This window comes from Bombina bombina, chromosome 5 (genome assembly GCF_027579735.1).
Source record: "Bombina bombina isolate aBomBom1 chromosome 5, aBomBom1.pri, whole genome shotgun sequence".
Classification (NCBI taxonomy): Eukaryota; Metazoa; Chordata; class Amphibia; order Anura; family Bombinatoridae; genus Bombina; species Bombina bombina.
The window spans coordinates 1,060,205,806-1,060,214,803 of NC_069503.1; positions in this window are offsets into that span (position 1 = coordinate 1,060,205,806).

Sequence of the window (8,998 nt, forward strand, 5' to 3'; positions counted from 1 at the left end):
TCCTGCTTGGAAGAAGAAGGGGAAGATTTTCCTCTGAAGTTATGAAAGGAACGAAAATTACTCTGACGACCTTTAGGTCTATTCTTTTTGTCTTGTGGACGAAAAGAACCCTTTCAACCCGTAATATCAGAAATAATTTCTGTAAGACCGGGTCCAAACAAAGTCTTACCCTTGTAAGGTATGGCCAGAAGCTTGGACTTAGAAGAAACATCTGCTGACCATGATTTCAACCACAACACCCTGCGAGCTAGAACAGTGAAGCTAGATATCTTAGCTCCCAGTCTAATAACCTGCATGGAAGCATTGGTAATAAAGGAATTGGCTAACTTCTTAGCCTTATAATCCTGTCTTGTATCTCTTCTAAAGGAGTCTCTACCAGAAGAGAATCAGACAGGGCGTCGAACCAGTAGGATGCCGCACTTGTCACAGTGGCAATACACACTGCAGGTTGCCATTGGACGCATTGATGAATGTATATCTTCTTCAAAAAAGCCTCCATCTTTTTGTCAATAGGATCCGTAAAAGAGCAACTATCCTCAATAGGAATAGTAGTTCTCTTAGCCAGAGTAGAGATGGCCCCTTCTACCTTAGGCACCGATTGCCATGACTCTTTAATGGAGTCAGAAATCAGAAACATCTTTTTAAAAAGATAGGAGACGGGGAAAAGGGAATCCCTGGTTTCTCCCATTCCTGTGCTATAATTTCCGTAGCACGGTCTGGCACAGGAAACACCTCCCCAGAGGAAGGAATATCAAAGTATTGATTAAGTTTATTAGATTTTTTAGGATTGACAACGACAGGAGTGTCTGAGTCATCCAACGTAGCCAAAACTTCCTTTAACAGTATACAGAGGTGTTCCATCTTAAATCTGAAGGTTGTCACTTCAGCATCAGATGATGGAATTATACTGTCCGAATCTGAGATTTCACCCTCAGAGGCTACCGAAGTATCTTCCTCATCAGACTCATGAGGAAGAGCAACTCTGGAAATAGCAGTCAGAGCAGAAACCTTACTATCGGAATCTCTAATTTTCCTCTTGTGGTTTCCACCTCAAATATAGCAAAACAAAACAAGTGGGAATCCATCAAAACTTTCCACAAGGTCAACTTTTACAAATTCAGTACTAGCTATCTGAATCAACATGATGTTATGATACAAACACTTCAGATAAAATTGAAGATTTAGGGGGTGTGTCCGGGTTTAGGCTGAAGATGGCCGCAAAACTGGGAGCTCTGGCAGATTAAATTACATACCGCCATGTAATTAATATATTTTGATGCCATCCAGCATAAAATCTTGAATCACCTGAAAGGGAATAGTTTGCTGGCTAAGACAATACTTCTATTGTGCAACCTCAGGGCCTCTAAGGAGAAAATTCATCAGCACCCCCCCCCCCCTCCCGGGGAACCGGGTATGTGGAGATATTTTCCAAATCTCCTTCTACACTAAACTGACAGAGACCAATTTCCTACTTTCAGGTCAGCTACTAACTTAGACCTAGATTTGGAGTTTGGCGTTAGCCGTGAAAACCAGTGTTAGAGGCTCCTAACGCTGGTTTTAGGCTACCGCCGGTATTTGGAGTCACTCAAAAAAGGGTCTAACGCTCACTTTTCATCCGCGACTTTTCCATACCGCAGATCTCCTTACGTCAATTGCGTATCCTATCTTTTCAATGGGATCTTTCTAACTCCGGTATTTAGAGTCGTTTCTGAAGTGAGCGTTAGACATCTAACGACAAAACTCCAGCCGCAGGAAAAAAGTCAGTAGTTAAGAGCTTTCTGGGCTAACGCCGGTTTATAAAGCTCTTAACTACTGTACTCTAAAGTACACTAACACCCATAAACTACCTATGTACCCCTAAACCGAGGTCCCCCCACATCGCCGACACTCGAATAATTTTTTTTAACCCCTAATCTGCCGACCGCCACCTACGTTATCCTTATGTACCCCTAATCTGCTGCCCCTAACACCGCCGACCCCTATATTATATTTATTAACCCCTAACCTGCCCCCCACAACGTTGCCTCCACCTACCTACACTTATTAACCCCTAATCTGCCGACCGCAAAGCGCCGCCACCTACGTTATCCTTATGTACCCCTAATCTGCTGCCCCTAACACCGCCGACCCCTATATTATATTTATTAACCCCTAATCTGCCCCCCTCAACGTCGCCTCCACCTGCCTACACTTATTAACCCCTAATCTGCCGACCGGACCTGAGCGCTACTATAATAAAGTTATTAACCCCTAATCCGCCTCACTAACCCTATAATAAATAGTATTAACCCCTAATCTGCCCTCCCTAACATCGCCGACACCTAACTTCAATTATTAACCCCTAATCTGCCGACCGGAGCTCACCGCTATTCTAATAAATGTATTAACCCCTAAAGCTAAGTCTAACCCTAACACTAACACCCCCCTAAGTTACATATAATTTAAATCTAACGAAATTAATTAACTCTTATTAAATAAATTATTCCTATTTAAAGCTAAATACTTACCTGTAAAATAAATCCTAATATAGCTACAATATAAATTATAATTATATTATAGCTATTTTAGGATTTATATTTATTTTACAGGTAACTTTGTATTTATTTTAACCAGGTACAATAGCTATTAAATAGTTAAGAACTATTTAATAGCTACCTAGTTAAAATAATTACAAATTTACCTGTAAAAGAAATCCTAACCTAAGTTACAATTAAACCTAACACTAGACTATCAATAAATTAATTAAATAAACTACCTACAATTATCTACAATTAACCTAACACTACACTATCAATAAATTAATTAAATACAATTGCTACAAATAAATACAATTACATAAACTAGCTAAAGTACAAAAAATAAAAAAGAACTAAGTTACAAAAAATAAAAAAATATTTACAAACATAAGAAAAATATTACAACAATTTTAAACTAATTACACCTACTCTAAGCCCCCTAATAAAATAACAAAGCCCCCCAAAATAAAAAAAAATGCCCTACCCTATTCTAAATTACTAAAGTTCAAAGCTCTTTTACCTTACCAGCCCTGAACAGGGCCCTTTGCGGGGCATGCCCCAAGAAATACAGCTCTTTTGCCTGTAAAAAAAAAACATACAATACCCAAGCCCCCCAACATTACAACCCACATACCCCTAATCTAACCCAAACCCCCCTTAAATAAACCTAACACTAAGCCCCTGAAGATCATCCTACCTTGTCTTCACCTCACCGGGTATCAAACCGATCCGTCCAGAAGAGCTCCTCCGATGTCCTGATCCAAGCCCAAGCGGGGGGCTGAAGAGGTCCATGATCCGGCTGAAGTCTTCATCCAAGCGGGGCAGAAGAGGTCTTCCATCCGATTGAAGTCTTCATCCAAGCGGCATCCATCTGGAGCGAAGCGGCAGCATCCTGAAGACCTCCACCGCGGAACACCCATCCTGGCCGACGACTGAACGACGAATGACGGTTCCTTTAAATGACGTCATCCAAGATGAACAGCCAATAGAATGCGAGCTCAATCTGATTGGCTGATCGGATCAGTCAATCGGATTGAACTTGATTCTGATTGGCTGATTCCATCAGCCAATCAGAATATTCCTACCTTAATTCCGATTGGCTGATAGAATCCTATCAGCCAATCGGAATTCGAGGGACGCCATCTTGGATGACGTCATTTAAAGGAACCGTCATTCGTCGTTCAGTCGTCGGCCAGGATGGATGTTCCACGGTGGAGGTCTTCAGGATGCTGCCGCTTCACTCCGGATGGATGCCGCTTGGATGAAGACTTCAATCGGATGGAAGACCTCTTCTGCCCCGCTTGGATGAAGACTTCAGCCGGATCATGGACCTCTTCAGCCCCCCGCTTGGGCTTGGATCAGGACATCGGAGGAGCTCTTCTGGACGGATCGGTGTGATACCCGGTGAGGTGAAGACAAGGTAGGATGATCTTCAGGGGCTTAGTGTTAGGTTTATTTAAGGGGGGTTTGGGTTAGATTAGGGGTATGTGGGTGGTGGGTTGTAATGTTGTGGGGCTTGGGTATTGTATTTTTTTTTACAGGCAAAAGAGCTGTATTTCTTGGGGCATGCCCCGCAAAGGGCCCTGTTCAGGGCTGGTAAGGTAAAAGAGCTTTGAACTTTAGTAATTTAGAATAGGGTAGGGCATTTTTTTATTTTGGGGGGCTTTGTTATTTTATTAGGGGGCTTAGAGTAGGTGTAATTAGTTTAAAATTGTTGTAATATTTTTCTTATGTTTGTAAATATTTTTTTATTTTTTGTAACTTAGTTCTTTTTTATTTTTTGTACTTTAGCTAGTTTATTTAATTGTATTTATTTGTAGCAATTGTATTTAATTAATTTATTGATAGTGTAGTGTTAGGTTAATTGTAGATAATTGTAGGTAGTTTATTTAATTAATTTATTGATAGTCTAGTGTTAGGTTTAATTGTAACTTAGGTTAGGATTTCTTTTACAGGTAAATTTGTAATTATTTTAATTATTTTAGCTATTAAATAGTTCTTAACTATTTAATAGCTATTGTACCTGGTTAAAATAAATACAAAGTTACCTGTAAAATAAATATAAATCCTAAAATAGCTATAATATAATTATAATTTATATTGTAGCTATATTAGGATTTATTTTACAGGTAAGTATTTAGCTTTAAATAGGAATAATTTATTTAATAAGAGTTAATTAATTTCGTTAGATTTAAATTATATTTAACTTAGGGGGGTGTTAGTGTTAGGGTTAGACTTAGCTTTAGGGGTTAATACATTTATTAGAATAGCGGTGAGCTCCAGTCGGCAGATTAGGGGTTAATGTTTGAAGTTAGGTGTCGGCGATGTTAGGGAGGGCAGATTAGGGGTTAATACTATTTATGATAGGGTTAGTGAGGCGGATTAGGGGTTAATAACTTTATTATAGTAGCGCTCAGGTCCGGTCGGCAGATTAGGGGTTAATAAGTGTAGGCAGGTGGAGGCGACGTTGTGGGGGGCAGATTAGGGGTTAATAAATATAATATAGGGGTCGGCGATGTTAGGGCAGCAGATTAGGGGTACATAAGGATAATGTAAGTAGCGGCGGTTTACGGAGCGGCAGATTAGGGGTTAATAATAATATGCAGGGGTCAGCGATAGCGGGGGCGGCAGATTAGGGGTTAATAAGTGTAAGGTTAGGGGTGTTTAGACTCGGGGTACATGTTAGAGTGTTAAGTGCAGACGTAGGAAGGGTTACCGCATAGCAAACAATGGGGCTGCGTTAGGAGCTGAACGCGGCTATTTTGCAGGTGTTTGGTTTTTTTTCAGCTCAAACAGCCCCATTGTTTCCTATGGGGGAATCGTGCACGAGCACGTTTTTGAGGCTGGCCGCGTCCGTAAGCAACTCTGGTATAGAGAGTTGAAGCTGCGTTAAAAATGCTCTACGCTCCTTTTTTGGAGCTTAACGCAGCCTTTATGTGGTCTCTCAATACCAGAGTTATTTTTATGGTGCGGCCAGAAAAAAGCCGGCGTTAGTTTTTCGGGTCGTTACCGACAAAACTCCAAATCTAGCCGTTATACTATTGCCCGCTAACACCTGCTACTATGGAAGAGCTGGGGGCTGTTTTCAAATCCCTCATGGAGGATTTCGAGCACAAAATATGCTTCAGAATGGACAGGCTTATATACCTTTGCTGCAACACGGCGAGGAGAAGTGAGGTTTTACTGCCTGTCGGCAACGGAGCTGATGCTACACTTGCTCTGCGGGACAACAATGACATATGCCTGGAGCAGCCTCCCTTTCGGGAGATAGGGTGGCTGCAAGGTAATGAAGACTAGGGAGAAAACCCGGGAGATGCTTATGACTCAGAGGGCTCACTCACATTTCACAATTGCACTCTTGATGGCTGCCGTGTAGTTGTGCAGGGGAGAGCAGCCGGCTCCCGCGTGTACAATTCTGTTGCATTTGAGCACGACTCTACAGACCTGGTGGCTCCGCTAATAATTGTTTAAATGACAGCCTCTCTGAATTTCCAGGTTTGCAGGAGAACGCACTGACCTACAAGAACCCATATGGAGCTGTCACCTACGATCCACTAGATTTGCCCAGAAGCTTCCGTAGGGGCTTCTTATATCAGTGTGTTGGCATTGGATATGCCTTTTATAATGGGACCTTCTCTGTGGTGCATGGTAGATGGCAGATGTGTTCCTGCAGACCTGGCATCGGGTAGATATGATTGTACTGCAGAGACTTGAAAGGGTGTACTATAAGTGCATAAATTTGATGACGGCCTTGCTGCCCGATGTGAACACTTTATGATATTCTACCTAGCTTTAGTTTTCTGATGTCCCTAGGATGTGAACTATCTAGCAGGATAGAAGCAAGGTAAACAATGACATATGCCTGGAGCAGCCTCCCTTTCGGGAGATAGGGTGGCTGCAAGGTAATGAAGACTAGGGAGAAAACCCGGGAGATGCTTATGACTCAGAGGGCTCACTCACATTTCACAATTGCACTCTTGATGGCTGCCGTGTAGTTGTGCAGGGGAGAGCGGCCGGCTCCCACGTGTACAATTCTGTTGCATTTGAGCACGACTCTACAGACCTGGTGGCTCCGCTAATAATTGTTTAAATGACAGCCTCTCTGAATTTCCAGGTTCGCAGGAGAACGCACTGACCTACAAGAACCCATATGGAGCTGTCACCTACGATCCACTAGATTTGCCCAGAAGCTTCCGTAGGGGCTTCTTATATCAGTGTGTTGGCATTGGATATGCCTTTTATAATGGGACCTTCTCTGTGGTGCATGGTAGATGGCAGATGTGTTCCTGCAGACCTGGCATCGGGTAGATATGATTGTACTGCAGAGACTTGAAAGGGTGTACTATAAGTGCATAAATTTGATGACGGCCTTGCTGCCCGATGTGAACACTTTATGATATTCTACCTAGCTTTAGTTTTCTGATGTCCCTAGGATGTGAACTATCTAGCAGGATAGAAGCAAGGTAAACATTATGCCTGATGAAACGGCTTGCATGCCGAGAAACGCGTTGCATTTACAAGGGGCTAGATTGTATTCCCCCTGTTCACTCTTTTGTATATGTATTTTAATCTGTTTTTAATAAATAGTATTTTTATTTTATTAAAATACTCTTGTGAGTGAGTTTACCTACCTGCATCTGCCTGAAGTGGAGTCTAGCAAACATTAGTCTGCCACACTTGGATACTGCACATTGAAGAAAGGTTCATTGTTGGTGAGCTGACACACCACATCTTAATATACCAGCTTGATTCTACTAGCACATAGGTGTGCTCATCCAATATGTGAGTACCCAATCTTCATCTGTGTTAAGCTAACATCATATCCTTAGTGATCTGCACAATTCGGTGCTTTTCCTGTGTGTCATCTTTTTACTACAGTTAATGACTGATATCCTTTGTGGGTGAGCTGTCAAACCTGATAAAATCTGCAGCCTGTTCCTACAAGCACATAGGTGTGCTCCAGATCCTTGTGAGTACCCATTTGGCTTTTGTCTGTGGCTTTATTCTTACTTGATGATACCACACATGAGGCGCCCCTCTGTTTTGTCATTTTTATAGGATGCGAACTACATGCTTTAGCTTTACAAGTATATCAATAGAATAAGTCAAACACCTTAGCTTATACTATGCACAGGGCTCTGTATGGTAACAGTCAGCGGTTAAGTTTATCCTTTCACATGTGGTTGATACTTTCAATGCTGGCAGCAATTATAGGGTTGGGATAATGAGGAACCCACAGTATGTGCTATTCTGGGGACCGTTACCTCCTAACAGTTAGAGTTAGCATAGGGAATGCATATCGGCACTGGAACTTGCTGACTCCTCTCCCTGCTGGATGACGTAAGAAATGTATAATGACAGATTAAAACCAAGATATGTCCTACCATATGTACGCTGTATTTACCTGCAGAACTCAGGCCACACTAGTTTAACCTGAAATGTTAAATATTGCATTTCCTATATATACAGTATATATAGTGTGCATATGTCTCTATCATTAAGGTCTGCGCTGAGCCGCTAAGCTGATTGTAGAGTTGGTGTGGGTTAGGGACCATGCATAATAATGGATAACTTTAGGAGCCTTATCTTGCCCTCAAATTAGGGCTATATCTCTGTGTATATTGTGCCTCTTTTATGTCTGCTAATGACGACCTCTGGTCTGATATGACAATACAGCGATGTCTGGCTGCTTTTGGAATGTGTTATAAATATTTTTGCTTATACACATACATTTGTTAATAGGGCTGTATAGGTCCTCAGATTTTATTTTATGTCTGTGAATCAAAGTGTGTTGCATGTTTCTGTTTTCTTAAATAGAAGGTTCCAGATTGTTTATTATAGTAAAGTTTTTTTTACAGGCATATATCACAAGTGGGAATCTTATACACCTTGGTATGCCGTCAAGTATATCTTATTATTATAGGCCTATAATTACCTCATAGAAAACTATATTTATCAATTTACAGGAAGGTTTTACTATTGCAGAAATGGCTGGCTTTAGATAGCTGACTCTAATCCTGAAGGATATCCGGTTAAGCAGCATTTGCCTACTGTATCTCCTACTGTTTAGGAATTCATGATGTTTATAGTTCTAAGACATGCCTATGTATTAAATGTGCAAGAATTAATGTATGTATATAGGTATGTTGCCATGAAAGTATAAGATGCTAATTATGTATGTCATTGTTACCTCAATAAAAATTATTATATAAAAAAAAAATTGAAGATTTAGACAATAGAGGGAGGAGGAATAATTTAAGATATAGAGGAATCCCAGAAAACATTGAGCAAGGACAACTGACTGATTGCCTTCTGGAATTTTTTCACTCATTAGATTCTAACCATCAACTCACCTCACAATCTCTGGAAAGAGTCCATAGAGCTTTGCGGCCAAAGCCATCCCAATCATCTCTGCAACAGGATGTTATTGTTCGGTTTCTTAATTATAAGGATAAGGATGCTATAAGGGCCTTAACTAGAGT